At 35.1% G+C, this 19609-nt stretch overlaps 1 long non-coding RNA gene across 1 annotated transcript; it reads right to left on the bottom strand.

The window, feature by feature from the left end:
* Positions 1 to 246: 246 nt before the first annotated feature.
* Positions 247 to 1175, bottom strand: LOC145002054 (uncharacterized). The gene is made up of 2 exons (XR_013661791.1): positions 738 to 1175; positions 247 to 611 (listed from the first exon to the last, which is right to left on the bottom strand). It is a non-coding gene; the product is annotated as an uncharacterized LOC145002054 (long non-coding RNA).
* Between the last annotated feature and the right edge of the window lie 18434 nt (positions 1176 to 19609).

Below are 19609 nucleotides of genomic sequence, written 5' to 3'. Positions count from 1 at the left end.
AAATTTTACACACCTAACGTACGAAATTAAATTTATATGTGTATTATACAAGTTATATAGCAAATTCATGATAAATGAAAGCAGATTATAATCATTAAGAAATGGTTTGTAAAAGTTTTATGTATCCGTACATATGGATGCAAGTGGAAAACACCAATAATACATAGCAAATCAACCAAATACATACCCAATTAAAATATACCTCAATACACACATTACATAATGAAACAAATACATAATACAAAATACAAATAAATAAATAAATAAATAAATGAAACTTATACAATACATTTCCAAGCCTCATCCTAAACAAAACCACACACTATGCTTCTGTTGTCCTTCCATTGAAGCCATTCCAAGCTTCATCCTAAACAAACTTAACTTAAAATCTCTCGTCTGATTACAAAACAAAATCATAAGAAATCGGCCTTTAATGTTAATAACAAATGACGTGAAGAATTATTACAACCGCCTTCCAACCATTCAAAGTTTCACCTGGACTCTTCTTCTTCGTCAACTGTCAAATGAAACAAACCAAAACACCTCCATGTTTCCTTTCATTCTTCATCAGTTCCAATCAAGAACACAAGAACAAACACCCATCGATTTCCCTGTAAAACATAAAGCCCAAACATCTATCCCAGTTCATCCATCAATATAAGCCAACACCAAAAAAAAAAAAACAAAGAGAGAAGAGAAGAACAGGGGAGCTGCCAGAGCAGCCCCCATTTAATTACCTGCAAATCGTCGGAGGGAGGCTGGCCCTCTGCATATTGATCGTCGATCACCACCGAGACCGAACCGTTTTCCCCTTTTTCCTTCTCTTCGGCCACACCGGAACCCTCCCTTCCCACTGATCGAGCCCCTCGCACCCTCCACTTCGTTTTTCCATCGAGCAAACCCACCGAAGATCTAGGCTTGTCGCTACTGCTGCTCGCATCGCTCGAGGCGGACCCGTTTATTTTCCCCTTCACACCCAGCAGCAGGATGAGAATAAGAAGCCTCGCCGCCTCCACCTCCTCGTGAGAGCTTCTCCTTTCTTTGAGTCCTCTTCTTGGTCTGCGACGAAAAAGGGAGCAGAAGCAGCGTCGATGCCTTCATGCGCCTCTATCCGCTCCACCCACTTCGTTTATTCATTTCATCCTTCAACAAATGACGGGGACAAATGAGCCCTAATTTCCTTTGAGTTGGATCAGCTGATCGTCTCCCAGGCTTAAAAAAACACGTTGATTTTTACCAAGTCAAAATCTAAAGAAACTCAAACTTGCATTTAAATTTATCAAAATCTACCCTCATTTGACAAATATCTTACAAGATCAGTTTCAATCCCCAAATATTGATTTCATTTATTCAAAACAGCCCCTCCCATGGAGATTTCTTAACAAAATCAGTCCATTCCCTAAACTTAAATTCAATTTAAACCATTTCAGTCCCTCCCTTCAATTATTTTAACCAGTCAATCCTATTTTGGTTAATTAAATTACCAAACAAGCCCCAATAGTTTATATTTGTTACAAAACGGTCCCAAGAGTATTTAAAAGTTTAAGAATTGTGGATTTACGATTTCTCATGTCAAGCTTCTCAAATTGGAACTCACGCTTCAAGTATGAGTCCTTACAGCATATTTTTAATATTTTAATTACTTCGGGGTGGGGTGGGGAGGGGATACATGTGCCTACATATTTGTTATACAAATCAGTTTACTTTTTATGCAAAAATATAATATATCTAGTTTATAAAAATATTATTATATTGTTATAGATAAACCAATATAAACTTTTCGTATACGTATTATGGTTATTTTATCGTGAAATAACTAGTTCACACAACAAATACTGCATTATATAAAATATATGGTTTTTATGTAAGATTGTATATTATGACAAGCATGTTATAAAATTCTGTAGTATTTCAAGGTTTCAAACTATTACTATGCATCTTTGTTAATGTGTTTAAGTACACAACATTTATATATGAACATATATTCATTACACTTTTACACATGTCAAACATACTCAACTTTTATAAAATTCGTACAATGATATTCATTATGCCTAGTGACTTAATCACAATTAAGTTAGGGCTGAGAGCTATTCATAAACTTTTTAGCTAAGGGCTTTTTAGTGAGACGCTATGTTATTCATTAGCTGAGTCTAAACACTTACCATATCCAAACTACTATAATCGTTAATCTTCGGAGTGATATACATATGTATAGATCTATACGAGGTTGACATCCCCACCTGCAGTTGCTAGCTACAACCCTCGACTGTCAATTGAAGCGAGTGATAGGTGTCTACAATTGTGTAAAACTAGTCAAAATAGGTTAAGAACAATCACATGTGATTATGTCAATCAAGTAATGTGATTTTGTCAAACAAGTAATGTAATAAACTTACTATGTAGTTCATGGTAAATTCCCATACAAGTATGAGCTTTCATATATACTTTATGATACAAATCAAATTATACGTCCATACGATTCCAAAAATATATAAAACGTCTAAATCTGACTTCGTATGAAGAAGTTATGATAAACTCTAACAATATAAATCTCTATAGCAAGAGGAATTTATAAAATACTTAGAATTAGCCTTTGGAATCTAAAATAAAGTTGTAGTACTCGAAAATACCTACACATGGATTTAAAGAATGTAAAAAACGGAGTTCGTATGCAAAAGTTATGACCTTGTGAAGATGTAGCGATCTAAGAGCATGACACGTGGCAGAAACCCTAACTTAGCCATGCTCCACGATGTGTACATGAGGTCCATGACGTGAAAGTGATCTAGGACACCTCTCAATGATATTATGCATATGGAAAGTCTACGGAAGTGAGGTATTAAATCTCCATGATGTGGACATAAAGGCCACGACGTGAAATCAGTATCGTGACAGAGTCCGAAGCTATGACCCAAATGGCAAGTCTACGAGGTGATGCAGCTAAGATTCACGATGTGTAGATGAAGCCCACGACATGGACTTGTCTTGGACAACCTATAAATAGCAAGTTCGACTCTAATCGTCCTTACACCTAAAACTCTCTTCTCTCTCTCTCTCTCTCTCTCTCTCTCTCTCTCTCTCTCTCTTTCTCTCTCTTTCGTTTGTTGAAACCGTTTCGCATCCGGAGCCCGACGATCACAAACCACTGATCGTTTCTAGTTATATTACATAAAATCATGCTACTAGGGTAAGTTTCACGGCCCCACTTTTAAATGTTTTCGGGGGAAAACGCATGCTAAGTATTGTATTTAAGTTAATATTTTGTCTATATGATAGTATATTTGTATCAACATAGATAGTTATATTAACTAGGATATAGTTGTTTCGAATATGATATTTTGAAAACATACAATTATCATAAACTTGTTATCATGTTATTATACTAATACAAATTTTGAGTAATATTCAGGAATTCTATATATAATATGTGTGATATAGCCTCGGAGTTATACTTGAGAATTATATATATTAATTATTAAGCATGTTGCTATTGTTGGTTTTATGTCAAGATAGAACCTATTATGTTATTAATATAGCCTTGAAGGTATATTTAGGAGTTCTATATATACTTGTTAAGTATGTTGCTATTATTGGTTTTATGTTAAGATAAAACCTTGTTTTACCTCGAGTAATTGTTGTTGTACTACCTAAGTATTATAAATATTAGGAGTAATGCTTAAAGCATAGTCTAATAACTTAGGGTTTTAGACATGAATATGCTTTCACTATTAGAACTAACGGAACTCGACAATTCTACGTGAGCTATTGTATTCATCAACTAACATGGGAAATCTTAGTGGAAATCCTCTGACTTATAACCGCTAATCTCGTGCGAGGAAGAAAGTTGTGTATAGATCTATGCGGGTTCACACCCCCACCCGTGGTTGCTAGCTACAACCCAACATAATGCTAGTGACAAACTTGCCCATTTTATTGTTATCCGGCGTCGATGAAGCATGCATAATTTATCTTAAGGTACGAAACTTGTAGCATCAATTAGAGGTTTTAAACTAGTCATACAATCGCGGTTATGGACTCATGGTAGCACTATAATACTCTATAAACATTATACGTTGTCGATATACAAGTATGAATGTTAAGTATAAGTTCTCCAAACACTTACACCATGAGTACATAGATATTGTAGGTATACTACTTATTCTTTAAGTAGACAATTATACCAAGTATGCACACTCGTATAGAATTGAAATAAAATTTATACGTAGGAATCTTTGCTTGTATGGGACTACAAATGCGTACATGCATAGTAGATGAAACTTATAGGTATACTACTTATTACTAAGTAAATCATTATACCTAGGCTATATATTATATGTTAGAGACAAGTATGAGTAAGAATGATACATATAAGCTAAATTTGTAAACTTTTGAAACATGGAAAAAGCATTATTTTATGGAGTCAAAACCTGTGGACTCACCAACTTTGTGTTGACATATTTTCAAAAGGCATGTGTTTTTAGGAACTTGACAAGCTGGTATGTTACTCGAATATGAGAAGTTTTACTATTATCCTTTCTTTTCGTTAAGACTTATGTAATAGTCGGATATTATGTAATAAGTACTAGGAAAACAATAATAATGTAACTTTCAACCATTAATAAAGGTATGTATTTTATAAAATTCTTTAGTTTTGTTCAATGTATGTTATATAATTGTGATACAAAAATGAAGTTATACCACCTGATGCTTCCATCGCCGACTGGTGTGTGACAAATTGTTACTACAACGTCCAATGAAGTGTTGTAGGAAGGTACACTCAGTCACGTAGCTCGGTTATAGGACTCACTTTAAACATTAACTAGAATATATCTCTTTCTCACTACAACTATGCGCTTAGTTGCTTTCAAAACTATTTTAAGTATGGAATCACTTATGTAACAGTATAGATTGGTTTTCAAGTTTATTAAAATATTCTTTACAGATATGGTTTTAAGTATGGATTTATTTATACAAAGATATATTTTGGCTTCCAAACACTCATGGCAAACACTGTTTCAACTATTGTTATTCATACAAAGATAATATTTTTTATACTTTTTAAAAGTATTAGTGCTATTAGCAGAAAACCTTTAATGCTCACAAACGTTGTGTTGACCCTCACAACTACATGTATTCTCTAGAAATCACTAAACACACATTCAAGATGGATTGGATTATAGGTAACCTAGTTTACTTGTTTTTGTATTATATGACAAGTTTTATACATAGCAAACACTCCTATGTGTGCATGCAACCCTACTTGTTGGGTCTATGTTTTCTCTATTAGATATACAAGCATTTAACACAAAAATAGAAACCCTCGAATGTATCTAATAATTTCAAAATCAGCATAAGGAAGATTAGATCACATATTGTCACACCCCCAAACCGGAGCGGCGGAAACGTCCGGGGGTGGATGACTTCATGGTAAGTATCACAACACATGCATCATAGTAATCAAAATAAAACAACCATTGCATTAACAAAGTATAAGTTTTACATATGTATTCAAGCCATTGTATGACATCAAATTTTATATAACAAAAGATAGAAGACATGAATCTATACTGCTCCGTCTTCTCAAAATTTTGGGGATGTACCTATCTACTGATGCCCTGAGAATACAAGTGTTTTGAAAAAGAGATTCTCAACATTTAAGTTAGTGAGTTCATAAGTATTTATATTTAGAAGTTTGTTGTTTGCTTCTTGAAATAGTAATCATGTTTAATGTTCCAAAAAATCCAATATTTTCTAATGTAACTAAAAAGTAGTTTTAATGCCATAAAACCATTATGTATAAGTGTTGTTGTACTATAAAGTAATGTAACATAGTTTTAATTCACAATAACACTATAAAAAGAATGTTTTCTATATTTTTTTATCTTTTCCAAGTTCTGTAATTGTACTATTTGAAAAGCTTGTAAAAGTGAGTATGCCTGGCTCCACCATCTATAATTGGAAATCATAATGTAATACTGTAAATCGTATTATTGTAACATTATTACTTTGTATTCGTACTCTTTGGTATATTATTTATACACTAATCATATTTTTTCATATCTTTTTGTGAGTTATTATAACCATATTATGACTAGTTGGCCTGATACGACGCTTTGTAGGCACTAGAACTGTAAACGACATTTGTCACTCATAGGTATACCAGCCCAACTATAACGAACAGTCTGAGTGTGGGATTGTTAATCCCATATAGATCCATCTACATTTGTCTCGCTCTCTGTCGGGAGATTCTGGTTATAACATCAGGACTTTAATAGTATTACCTAAATGAATAAGCAACTAAACATTGTCTCACAAAAACCATATTGACCATTACGTATATAATAATGATGAAAAGTCATTTTGAAATAAATGAACTGATAGTATGTCATTTTTCTAGTATACTTGAATGTAAATTATTTGTACGAGAGTATACCGTTAAACTTTGTATAACTGATTAGTGAAAATAGTATGAGAGTTCCATAAATTATACCTATGATAATTTATATTTGTGTTATGTTTGATATTTAATTTTCGTGAAAGTATCCCCTTTGTTGGACCTATTACAAAGGGAATATGAATCCGATTGAAATATCTTTTATATTCATATATATATATATATATATATATATATATATATATATATATATATATATATATATATATATATATATATTTATATATATATGAAATCAAGGAATTATTAGTCCTAAGCCCTTTAAATCTTATATATATATATATATATATATATATATATATATATATATATATATATATATATATATATATATATATATATATATATATTATTTTGGCAAAATATAAGTTTAAAAGAGTTTTTAAAACATTTAAAAGAGTTTGACAATATTTAAAAGAGTTTCAGTAATTTTAAAGTCGTTTTGGAAATATTTAGAAATCATTTGATTGTAAACAGAATGTTCTTGTTTTAGACTTGTATCCCCCCCCCCCCCAAAATAGTGAAAAATAGTAAAAACGCAGGGGTATGAACTCACCTTTTGTGAGTTTCCGGTTGAAGATACGGTGTAGTCACGCTAATTCCATAAGTTAGAACCTGCGATAAAAACCGAATCCTAATTTATATTAACATTATATTAACTATAAATTAGATAATCTTATGAAGTTTAGAGTGTTAAACAACACTTAATTATTGTAAGAAGACTTATTGTAATCCATAGAATAGCATGTAGGTGTTTTTAGTGTTCTTCGTGTGCTTTTGATGAAAACTAGCTAAATTGGGTGTTTTCCGCCCAATCTATGAAGATTAAAAGGTGTTTTGGAGTGATAACAGGATCAATGGATAATACTTGCAGGATCTTCAAGGATACTCAAGGGTTTTGCATGGAAATCAAGGAAATGAGAGGTTTCACATGTTCTTGAGAGGAGAGGGGAGGCTTCGGTTGATGATACTTGAGAGAGAAGTGTAGTTTTCAGTTGAAATGTGTAAAAATGAGGGAAGATTCCAGGCATCTTATATATATACAGGATAGTTTTCGGTCGAAAACAGAAACCGAGGAGATGGGTTCTCGGTTGGGAACTCTACCCGAGAAGGATAAGCATGCGAGGTTTTCGTTCCGAAGAGGAAACCCTCCGAGGTAGTTTTCTACTTAAGGAAGTTCTTGGTTTCACATGTTTGTGGTCTGAGGTTCTCGGTTGTAAACAGTTTGCGATCGATAACCGATTTGCGGTCCGAAGCTAGCTGTTCCTTCTTGCGAAGGTTTTTGGTTAAGTCGATAATACTTGTTTTTCCTTGGGTTTCAACTTCTTATTTCTACAACATTTTCACAAAGTGTTTATATGTATCAAAAACATTAATTTAATTTTATTAAATTAATCAATAAGTTTGACTTTTATTGACTTTTACAAGATAGGAAATAACAGGTTGTCACATCATCCCCCCGTTAAAGGGAATTTCCTCCCAAAATTAAGACTATAGAGATACTATAAGACTAGGGAAAGAGATGTAGATACTTTTGTTTCATTTGATCCTCCCGCTCTGAAGTGAATTCAGGTCCCCACTTTGTGTTCCAGCGAACCTTCACCATCGGGATACAACTTTGTTTAGTTCTCTTTACTTCCTTGTCTAGGATTCTACTGGTTATTCGACGAAGTTGAGGCTCTCATTTATCTGGATTTCATCGAGTGGGATTACAAGAGTCTCATCGGATAAGCACTTTTTAGATTATACATGTGGAAGGTAGGATGTATGTTGCTATGTTCTTGAGGTAGTTTGAGTTTGTAAGCTATTGGACCGATTCTAGCAAGAATCTTGAATGGTCCGATGTACCTTGGATTAAGTTTTCCATGCTTTCCAAACCGTATCATGCCCTTTTAGGGTGAGATCTTCAACATGACGAGATCACTAACGTGGAAGTCCAAGGGCTTTCTTCTCTTGTCAGCGTAGCTTTTGTGTCTGTCTCTGGAAGCTTTAAGTCGTTCTCAGATTTGTACTATCTTCTGAGTAGTTTCTAGAATGATCTTCGGACTAGTGAGAGTGCTATCGGGAATTTGACCTCTAGCCAGTTGCATGTCACCCACTTTAGCCCAACACAAAGGTGATCTCTACTTACGACCATAGAGGGCTTCCAATGGAGCACCTTTAATGCTAGTATGGTAACTGTTGGTGTACGAGAACTCGACTAGTGGTAAATGGGTATCCCATGCTTTACCAAAGTTGATTACACATACTCTCAGCATGTCTTCTAACATTTAAGTCGTTCTCTCATTCTGTCTGTCAGTTTGTGGATGGTAGGTTGTACTTATGTCCAGCCTAGTTCCCAGAGATTTCTGAAGTGACTTCTAGAATCATGAGGTGAATCTACTATCACGATTAGAGATAATAGATATTGGTACACCATGCAGTCTAACTATCTCTCTGATGTATGTTCTAGTTAGCTTCTCCATCTTGTCTGTTTCCTTTATTGGTAAGAAGTGTGTGGATTTGGTTAATCTATCAACAATTACCCAAATGGTATCATGACCACATGTTGTCTTGGGAAAATTAGTTATGAAATCCATTGTAATCCGCTCCGACTTCCATTCGGGGATTTCCGGTTGCTGTAGTAGACCTGAAGTCTTTTGGTACTCTACCTTGACTTTGGCACAAGTAAGACACTTTCCCACAATGGTATCAATCTCAGCCTTCATGTTAGGCCACCAATAAAGTTTCTTAAGGTCCAGATACATCTTGTCTGAGCCCGGGTGAATGGAGTATCATGTCTTATGTGCTTTATTCATGTCAATCTATATGTAACCACTAGACTTTGGTGTCCAGATCTGGTTCATGAGATATCGGGCTCCATCACTTTTGATTTCTAATTTTTTGTCCATTCCTCCTAGAGATTCACTTGCCACATTCTTGGGTTGCAAGGCCTCAAGTTGAGCCTCTTTGATCTATGTGGACAACTGTGAATGGATTGTCATGGTCAACAACTTTACTCGACATCCCGGGTATTCTTTTCTGCTGAGGGAATTAGCTACTACATTGGATTTACCGTCATGATAATGAATTTGCCATTTATAATTGTTTAATAGTTATACCCAACGTCGTTGTCTCATGTTTAGTTATTTCTATTCGAAGATATGCCGAAGACTTTTATGGTACGTGAATATTGTGCATTTTGTGCCATAGAAGTAATGTCTCCATATTTTCAAAGCAAATACGACTGCTCCCAGTTCAAGATCGCGTGTTGTATAGTTAACCTCGTGTGTCTTAAGCTGTCTCAAGGCATAGGATATAACCTTTCCTCACTGCATAAGAACACATCCTATCCCGTGGTTAGACACATCGTAGTATACTACGAAGTCTTTTGTCCCTTCTGGTAGAGACAAAATAGGTGCGCTGCATAGGGCTCGCTTTAGCTTTTGGAACACTGTTTCTTGTTTCTCTCCCCAGTTAAAAGTTACACCCTTTTGTGTCAGGGTGGTAAGTGGCTTAGCAACTCGGGAGAAATTCTAAATGAATCTGCGATAGTAGCCAGCAAGGCCTAAGAATTGGTGGATTTCTATAGGCGTTTTAGGTGCTGACCAGTTCTCGATTGCCTTTATTTTGGATGGGTCCACATGTATTCCCTCTACACTAACCACGTGACCTAGGAAATCTACTTTCCTAATCCAAAATTCGCACTTTAAGAACTTCTCATATAGCTTGTCTGCTCTCAATGTTTGCAAGACTTGTTGGAGATGTTGACTAAGCTCCTCCTCACTTCGTGAGTAGATAAGGATATCATCTATGAAGACAATCAAAAATATTTCTAGGTATGGAGGACACACCCTATTCATCAAGTCCATGAACACTACGGGCACATTAGTTAATCCGAAAGGCATCACTACAAACTCGTAGTGACCATAACGAGTTTCGAAGGCTGTTTTGGGAACGTCTTCCTCTAAAGCTCATAACTGGTGATACCCGTATCTTAAGTCAATCTTTGAAAAGTAGCTTGCACCTTGTATTTGATCGAATAGGTCATCAATATGAGGTACAAGGTATCGGTTCCTGATGGTCAGTTTGTTTAGCTCGTCGTAGTCTATGCACATACTGAAAGATCCATCTTTCTTCTTCACGAACAAGAACGGTGCTCTCTAGGGCTAGAAGCTTGGTCTAATGAATCATTTGCTAAGAAGTTCGTTCAGCTGGCTGGATAGTTCCTGCATTTCTGCCGATGTAAGACGATAAGGTGATTTAGCTACGGGGGTAGCTCCAGGGATTAAGTTGACTCTGAATTCAACTTGTCTTTCTGGTGGGACTCCTGGAAGATCATCAGGGAAGATGTTGGGGAAATTACAGACTTCGGGAATGATCACGAATCCCTTCATTTCTTGTTTCTTGTCTACCACATGAGCTAGAAAAGCACAGTACTCCTTGCAAAGATACATTTATACCTTGATACAAGACATGATTTGTAGGTTCGTGCCAGAATTGTCACCTTAAATGATAAGGGTTTTGTTAGTTTGCAGGTTAAGGCGAATTGCTTTCTTGTAGCATAGGATGTCAACATGATTAGGACTTAACCAATCTATACCAATGATGACGTCGAAACCTTTCATGGAGATCGGCATCAGGTTGATTGGGAAGGAAAAGTTATTTAGAGTAAGATACATCCTATGTATATATCGTTAGTGTTCTCGGTTTTCCTGTTAGCCATTTCTATGGTAAATGCATTTTTAGTGGTTGATAATTTTGTTTAAGTAGGTGTTCAAATTTATGGCTCATGAAGCTTTTCTCTGCACCACTATCAGATAGAATGCATACATATGTATTATTGAGAAGAAATGGACCGTGTCCACCGTAGGATCTACCACGGCTTCCTCATGACCAATAGGTAGTATTCTTCCTACTCCACCGACATTCCTCGACTTGGATAATCTCTTTTGATGTGTCCAGTGTCACCGCATTCATAACATGCCCGACTTACTCCAACACCGGGAACTTGAGTGATCGGTTGCGGAGGTGACCTACAGAATTGGGCAGTGTGCCCTTTTCTGTTGTGGTTCCTACGTTGCATCTCATGGAAATTTCCATTGTGATGGAAATTACACTTTTTGCACTTCGGTAGTTTACCAACATACTGCTTTGTTGGTGTAGGATTATCAGGAACGGAAGCGAGAGTGGTAGCAGCATGGACAGCCACTATCTATTGCTTCTTGGAATGCTCTTGGGAAGATTGACCCTTCCTTTTGTTCCATAGCTTTTTCTTATTGTTGTTGATGTTGTTGTTTGTTTTTTTGGGGTTTTCTAGAGCAACAGTCATAAAGCCTTGACGGACTCTATGATCTACTAGAGAATGTGCCAGTTTTTTGGTGCAATCGAAGGTAACCGGCTTTGAAGGTAACACACTCCCTTGGATTTGAGGTAAAAGCCCCCATATATACCTTTTGATTTTCTTGCTCTCAAGAGGAACCATTCCAGTACATAGGTTCGCTGAATCGCTAAATTATTGGTGTAAGTTACTATGTCTGTACCTGTCATGGTAAGGCCCCAAAGCTCTTGCTTGAGCTTTTGTAGTTCACCGCTTGGGCAGTACTCTTGCATCATCAATGATTTCAGTTTTTCCCATCTCATTGAATTAGCCACTGTAAGAGTCAGTGATTTAACATGGCCGTTCCACCATGTGAGAGCTCGGTGAGAAAAGGTGCAGGCAGCGAATTTCACCTTGCTCCCTTCAAGGCATGAGTAGATTTCAATGGCTGCTTTGGTTTTCTCAATCCATTGAGTTAGAGCCATGAATACCCAGTCCCATTAAAGGTTCTAGGTTTTCCATTTGTAAAGTCCTTATAATAACACTCCCGTGGGTTTCCATGATTTTCACCGTGATTAGAGGGATGAGCACCACACCCAAATCCACTAGCACCAGTTATATTGATGTGTGACATGGCAGCTTCCACAGCTGCATTGGCCACTGCTTGAAACATGGAAACGTCAAGCTGTGGAGGTGGCGACGGAGGTGGAGGTGGTGTTGGTGCTACACTAACATTGATACGCCTTGGGTTTCTCCTTGAAGGCATCTTTTCCTTTTAGGTTAAAAGGATAAAAATGTGGTAAGACATCAATAGAGATTATGAATCAGATGTCTTTGAACTAAATACACTCATTCAACATGTATACTGTAGGAAGCTACAATAGAAGTCTACCACAAGAAATGACTTGCAAAGAGATTTTGTGAAATAGAATAGCGATTTTTCAAAGGAAATAAGATGCCTGTCAATTTCATTGGTATATCAGATATATAGAGTTCGGAAAACTTGACCTTGTAATAAGTCTACAATATACCATATTAACAGAAAACTTGACAGCATACCGACCTATGGAGAAATGAAATCTCGAGGTCGTACTATGAACATGAAAACATCACTAGTGTATATACGTAGACTTAATCTATATATCCAAAAGAGTGAGTAGAGTATGCTCTACATGCGAGGAGTGTTGTTTGACTTTCTACTAGTTTCAACCATGGATTTAGCCAACTGGCATTCTGTTTCAAACACACGCGTTCCAATGATACTTGGTGTTCTCGAAGTTCTCTGACTTCAGTTTGGGTTGCAGTCAGTTCCCTTTAAAGGGCATCAATGTGATTTATGGTTAACTCTTGGTCTTCATTCAAATGGCGGAGTTGAACTTTGTTAGTTACTTAGGTCGCACCGACCTCTACAACTCGATGGAGGGATCTTTCTGCTGAGCCTCCCTCATCAATTTTGTAGAATCTTCGGTCTCCATTGTAAGGACGGTCCTGACCCTACTCATGACTCCACCTATCTAAGTTCACTGCCCACTGAGGCGTTAGAACTTGGAAGTCCCGATGAGGATTAATATTTTGGGGAAATTGTGGTGGATCATAGATCTCTGATTCTGAGTCAGAGTCTTCTAGAAAATCTTCTTCTTTTGGAACAACATGGTCATCCTCTGGTTCAATCCAACCACCGTTTTGATTGGGAAAGTAAGGGTCACCCGGTAGATGAAATCCAGCCATGCTATCTACGTGACAATAGGGGTGTAAGAGACATCTAATAAACTTATTAAAGGTAAGTAAACAATTTCAAGTTTCCATATCAGAAACTTATAATTAATCAGTTAATGTATTATATATGGTATGAATCATAGTGGTCCTTCTATAACCACAAAGTGTATGCCAATTATATATAACTTGGGTCGAATAGACCTTCGAATAAATGATCCTACTTTACATCCACATCTAAACAAGGAAAAGGAAGTAAAGCTAAACCACACATACTAAGTCTATAAAACCTTAATTATATATAATCGTAATATATACACTTAGTACTTATAGATCTACCAGCAAGAGTCCTTTGTTTTCAAATAGTTGGTTCTTAGTATTATAGTGCCTAAAATACTCCTATAGTATTTTAAAATTTATGTTTTGTTCTAGAGTTCTTTTGTATATGTAGAGTTGGTAAGTTTTAGACTTGTCGCAACACTACCATCACTCCCAAACACATGTTGGTTGTATCTCAAATAAATATAGTTGATCTTTCTATATTTATTCCAAATATGATTACATAACTGTCCAGGTTTAGCTGTAGTATCTAACATCCAAATACTATTATGTTGTTACTCACTATGATGTTGTTTATGTATGTATGAGTGTTAATATACTTATTATGAAAAGTATACTTGTAGTCAAACCTCTATATCCCCAATATATTTATAGTTGTATATCTTTTACGGATTGATATACTGAGTTCACTATAAACAATGCTCTTATACCAATCTGTCACACCCCCAAATCGGAGCGGCAGAAACATCCGGGGGTGGATGACTTCATGTCAAGTATCACAACGCATGCATCATAGTAATCAAAGTACAAAAACCATTTCATTAACAAAGTATAATTTTTATATATGTATTCAATCCATTGTATATATGACATCAAAATTTATATAACAAAAGATAGAAGACATGACTCTATTTTGCTCCGTCTTCTCAAAATCCTAGGGATGTACCTATCTACCGATTCCCTAAGAATACAAATTTTTTTGAAAAAGAGTATCAACATTTACGTTGGTGAGTTCATAAGTATTTATGTTTAGAAATTTGCTATTTGTTTCTTGAAATAGTAATCATGTTTAATGTTCTACAAAATCCAATATTTTCTAATATAACTGAAAAGTAGTTTTAATGCCATAAAACCTTTCTGTATAAGTGTTGTTGTACTATAAAGTGATGTAACATAGTTTTAAGTCACAATAAAATTATAAAAAGAATGTTTTATGTATTTTTTATGTATTCCAAGTTCTGTAATTGTACTCTTTGATAACCTTGTAAAAGTAAGTATGCCTGGCGCCACCAGCTATAATTGTAAATCATAATGTAATACAATAAATCGTATTATTGTAAAATTAGTACTTTGTATTCGTACTCGTTGGCATATTATTTATACACTAATCCTATTTTTTCATATCTTTTTGTGAGTTATTATAACCATGTTATGACTAGTTGGCCTGATACGACACTTTGTAGGCGCCATAACTATAACGACATTTGTCACTCATAGGTATACCAGCCCAACTGTAATGAATAGTCTGAGTGTGGGATTGCCAATCCCATATGAATCTATACACATTTGTTTTGATCTCTGTCGGGAGATTCTGGTTATAACATTAGGACTTTAATAGTATTGCCTAAATGAATAAGCAACTGAACATTGTCTCACAAAAATCATATTGATAATTGCATATATAATAATGATGAAAACTCATTTATAAATAAATGAACTAATAGAATATCGTTTTTCTACTATACTTGAATGTAAAGTATTTGAATGAGAGTATACCGTTAAACTTTGTATAACTGATTAGTGAAAATAGTATGAGAGTTCCATTAATTATACATATTATAATTTATATTTCTGTTATGTATTATATGTAATATTCATGAAAGTATCCCCTTTGCTCGACATGTTACAAAGGGAATATGAATATGATTGAAGTAACTTATATATATATATATATATATATATATATATATATATATATATATATATAAATATATATATATGTATATAATTAAAATTGAAACGACATTCAGACAAATAACTCTACACTAAGCCCACATCCAAACAAGGAAAACGAATTATAGCGAATTATTAGTCCTAAGCCCTTTAAATCTTATATATATATATATATATATATATATATATATATATATATATATATATATATATATATATATATATATATGTGTGTGTGTGTGTGTGTGTGATTTTGGAAAAACATAAGTTTCAAAGAGTTTTTGAAACATTTAAAAGAGCTTGACAATATTTAAAAGAGTTTCCGTAGTTTAAAGTCGTTTTAGAAGTATTTAGAAATCATTTAATTCTAAACACAATATTCTTGTGTTAGAATTGTATCCCCCCACCCCTTAAAACAGTGAGAAATAGTAAAATGCAAGGGTATGAACTCACCTTTTGTGAGTTTCCAGTTGAAGATAAAGTGTAGTCGCGTTAATTCCACAAGTTAGAACCAGCGATAAAAACCAAATCCTAATTTAGATTAACATTATATTAAGTATAAATTAGATAATCTAATGAAGTTTAAAGTCTTAAACACCACTTAATTATTGTAAGAAGACTTACAATAATCCGTAGAATAGTGTGTAGGTGTTTGTCGTGTTTTTCGTGTGTTTTTTTTTTATGAAAACTAGCTAAATTGGGTGTTTTCGGCACAATCTATGAAGATTGAAAGGTTTTTTTTTGGAATGATAACAAAGATAATTGGATGATACTTGCAAGATCCTCAAGAATAATCAAGGGTTTTTCACATGGAAATCAAAGAAATGAGAGGTTTCGCATGTTCTTGACAGGAGAGGGGAGGCTTCGGTTGATGATACTTGAGAGAGAAGTGTAGTTTTTGGCTGAAATGTGTAAAAATGAGGGAAGATTTCGGGTATCTTGTATATATACAAGAAAGTTTTCAGCCGAAAACACAAACCGAGGAGACGGGTTCTCGGTTGGGAACTCTACCCGAGAAGGATAAGCATGCGGGGTTTTCGGTCTGAAAAAGAAACCCTCCAGGGTAGTTTTCTACTGAAGGCGGTTCTCGGTCTCGCACTATTATGGTCCGAGGTTCTCGAATGTAAACAGTTTGTGGCCGATAGCCAGTTTGCTGTCCAAAGCTAGTTGTTCCTTCTTGCGAAGGTTTTCGGTTAACGCGAGAATCCTTGGTTTTCCTTGGGTTTCAACTTCTTATTTCTACAACATTTTAACAAAGTGTTTATATGTATCAAAAACATTAATTTAATTTTATTAAATTAACAAATCAATAAGTATAACTTTTATTGACTTTTACAAGATAGGAAATAATGAGTTGTCATACATACCTTTATTGCTATATTGTAATAATAATGATTCCTTGAAGATCTTGATCTTTGAGAACAAGTACCGCAAGTGTAGTACCTCTAATGGCTCACAAACACACTAGGGCAAGAGGATGATTATGAGAGAGAGGAGAGAGGAGGTACTTTCTCAGAATTTTGGCTCTTCTAGGTTTTCTTGGAGGTGTATGAAATCATGAAGGTTGGGTGATAGCTGAGGCAGCTAGGGTTTTAAGGTGGAAAACCCTAATCCCTTAGCTTAGGGCCTAAGCAGCCCATTGACTCCCTTCCTTAAGGCTTGGAGGAAATCCACTAGAATATTCTAAGTTTTTTCGGTCCTCCCCAATACAGGTGATGCAAGATCCCAAAACCACAACTATCAAATAATTGCAAAACAACCCATGTACTTTTAATAAGTTCATATGATCCTAAAATTAATTCCTAATTAATTTCTAATTAAATACTAATTAGTAATATGATTTCTAATTAATGTATTATTATCATAACATATTAATAATTCATTTTATATATAAATTTATTATTGCAAATAATAAATTAAACCTCTCTCTCCAATAGTCATCCTGTCTAGTTGCCAGTATGAAGGCAACCTAAAAGGATCATGCTACTATCAAATCAAGTACGTAACAATTACAGTTATGAGCTTAGACACCTAATCTAATGGTTCCCCACTTGGATAAGTCTAATAACTATGATTGCAAATATGACCTCAAAATTTGACTAGTAATTGTAGCTCTCAAAGCCATTGTCGAACTCTGACCCAGTGAGTTACGTGTCCTAACAAAAGGGATCATATAATCCTCCGTTCTGCAAGATATCATCTACACAAATGAAATGAAACATAACCATTCTCATTTTCCATTACTTTGTTTCCTGATTTCTGATTTGTAATGAAAAAGAAGTTAATTGAACACATCAATTTAGTCAGACCAGGCCCGATACATAAGTCAACACCAAATCATCAAGGGGTCCAGGATATCGCTTTTACCCTTAGAGCAAAAGGAAAAAATAAACTTTGACTTATATGCTTGTACTATTTACTCATCAAATCGTACACAAAAATATGTTCTATAACATCAAGTTACTGATACATTTATGCATTATCAATACACATTCAATTTGTAAACAACTCATATATCTTAGTTTAAAGATTACACGATATTATTGTCTCAAAATTACTTGTGATAAATTCCATGAAGTAATTCTATAAGCGTGGGTTAATCCAATACTTAAATCCATATTTCAAAAGTACTCATGAATGTTGCTGCAAACCATTGCTATGCCTAAACCCTTACACAATCTACAATCCAATTCACAACAGTCTTAATTCACTACTTACTTCCAAACTATGATCGACTATGGATGTTTTGAATAATCCAATTATTTGGGAAGTAAAACATGCAAAGTTGAAACACAATGATAAATAATTGACAATAGATAGTAAACAATACTCATAAATAATTCTCCATTACTTAATCATCAAATGTTAATCACATTTATCTATTACAAGTTTCTAAATATCTATCTAATCACTGAAAGTAATATCATCCTTAAGACCAATGCTCCACGCATGCTGAACGTGCTTACTCCTACTCAGACCCTTTGTGAGGGGATTTGCAGGATTCTCTTATGATGATACCTTGTTCACAATAAGGCTTCCTTTTTCCACACAACGCCTGATAAAGTGATACTTTCTTTCAATATGTCTTGATCTACCATGATCTCTCAGTTTCTTGGTTAAAGCAACCACTCTTTCATTATCGCAGATAATTTACATAGGATCCTTTATGGTCAGCACAACTCCAAGATCGCCGATGAAGTTTTTCAACCTTATAGCCTCTTTTGACATTTCTCTTGCCACAATATACTCTGATTCACAGGTTGAATCAGCTACCGTTTCCTGCTTGGAACTTTTCCAAGTCACTGCTCCTCCATTAAGGGTAAACACCCACCCAGACTGAGAATGAAAGTTGTCTTTGTCTAACTGAAAACTGACATAGCTATATCCAGTAACTCTTAAGTCATCATTGTTACCAAGCACAAGGACCCAGTCCTTTGTCCTTTGCGGATACTTAGGAATGTTCTTGACCGCTATCCAATGAGCTTTACCTGGATTTCCCTGATATCGACTAACCATGCTCAAAGCAAAAGCCACATCAGGGCGTGTACATGTCATTACATACATGATCGATCCAACGGCGGAAGCATATGGAATTGGACTCATTTCTGCTATCTCTGCATCAGTACTCAGACTCTGAGTCTTACACAGTTTGGTATTTCTCTGGATAGGTGACTCCCCTTTCTTGGAATTTGCCATGCTAAAATGTCTTAGCACCTTATCCAGATATGTACTTTGACAAAGTCCAATTAGTCTTTTACTCCTATTTCTAAAAATCCTTATTCCTAGAATATAGGCAGCCTCTCCCAGATCATTCATAGCGAAACACTTTCCAACCAAGGACTTAACATCCTGCAAGGTTAGAATGTCGTTTCTATAAGTAGTATGTCATCAACATACAATACTAGGAAGGTTACTATACCCCCACTAGCTTTGACAAATACACAAGATTCATCTACACTTCTAGAGAAAGTCAAAGAGTTTTGTTTCTCTAGAAGTGTAGATGAATCTTGTGTATTTGTCAAAGCTAGTGGGGGTATAGTAACCTTCATCAAAGTAAAGATTCCATCTACGAGAAGCTTGTTTCAATCCATAGATTGGTTTCTCAAGCTTACACACTCTATTGAGGT

The sequence above is a fragment of the Lactuca saligna genome, chromosome 6, assembly GCF_052625555.1.
Source record: "Lactuca saligna cultivar CGN05327 chromosome 6, ASM5262555v1, whole genome shotgun sequence".
In the NCBI taxonomy this organism is placed as follows: domain Eukaryota; kingdom Viridiplantae; phylum Streptophyta; class Magnoliopsida; order Asterales; family Asteraceae; genus Lactuca; species Lactuca saligna.
The sequence above is the reverse complement of the archived record's forward strand: the minus strand, read 5'-3'. Positions and strand labels throughout refer to the sequence as shown.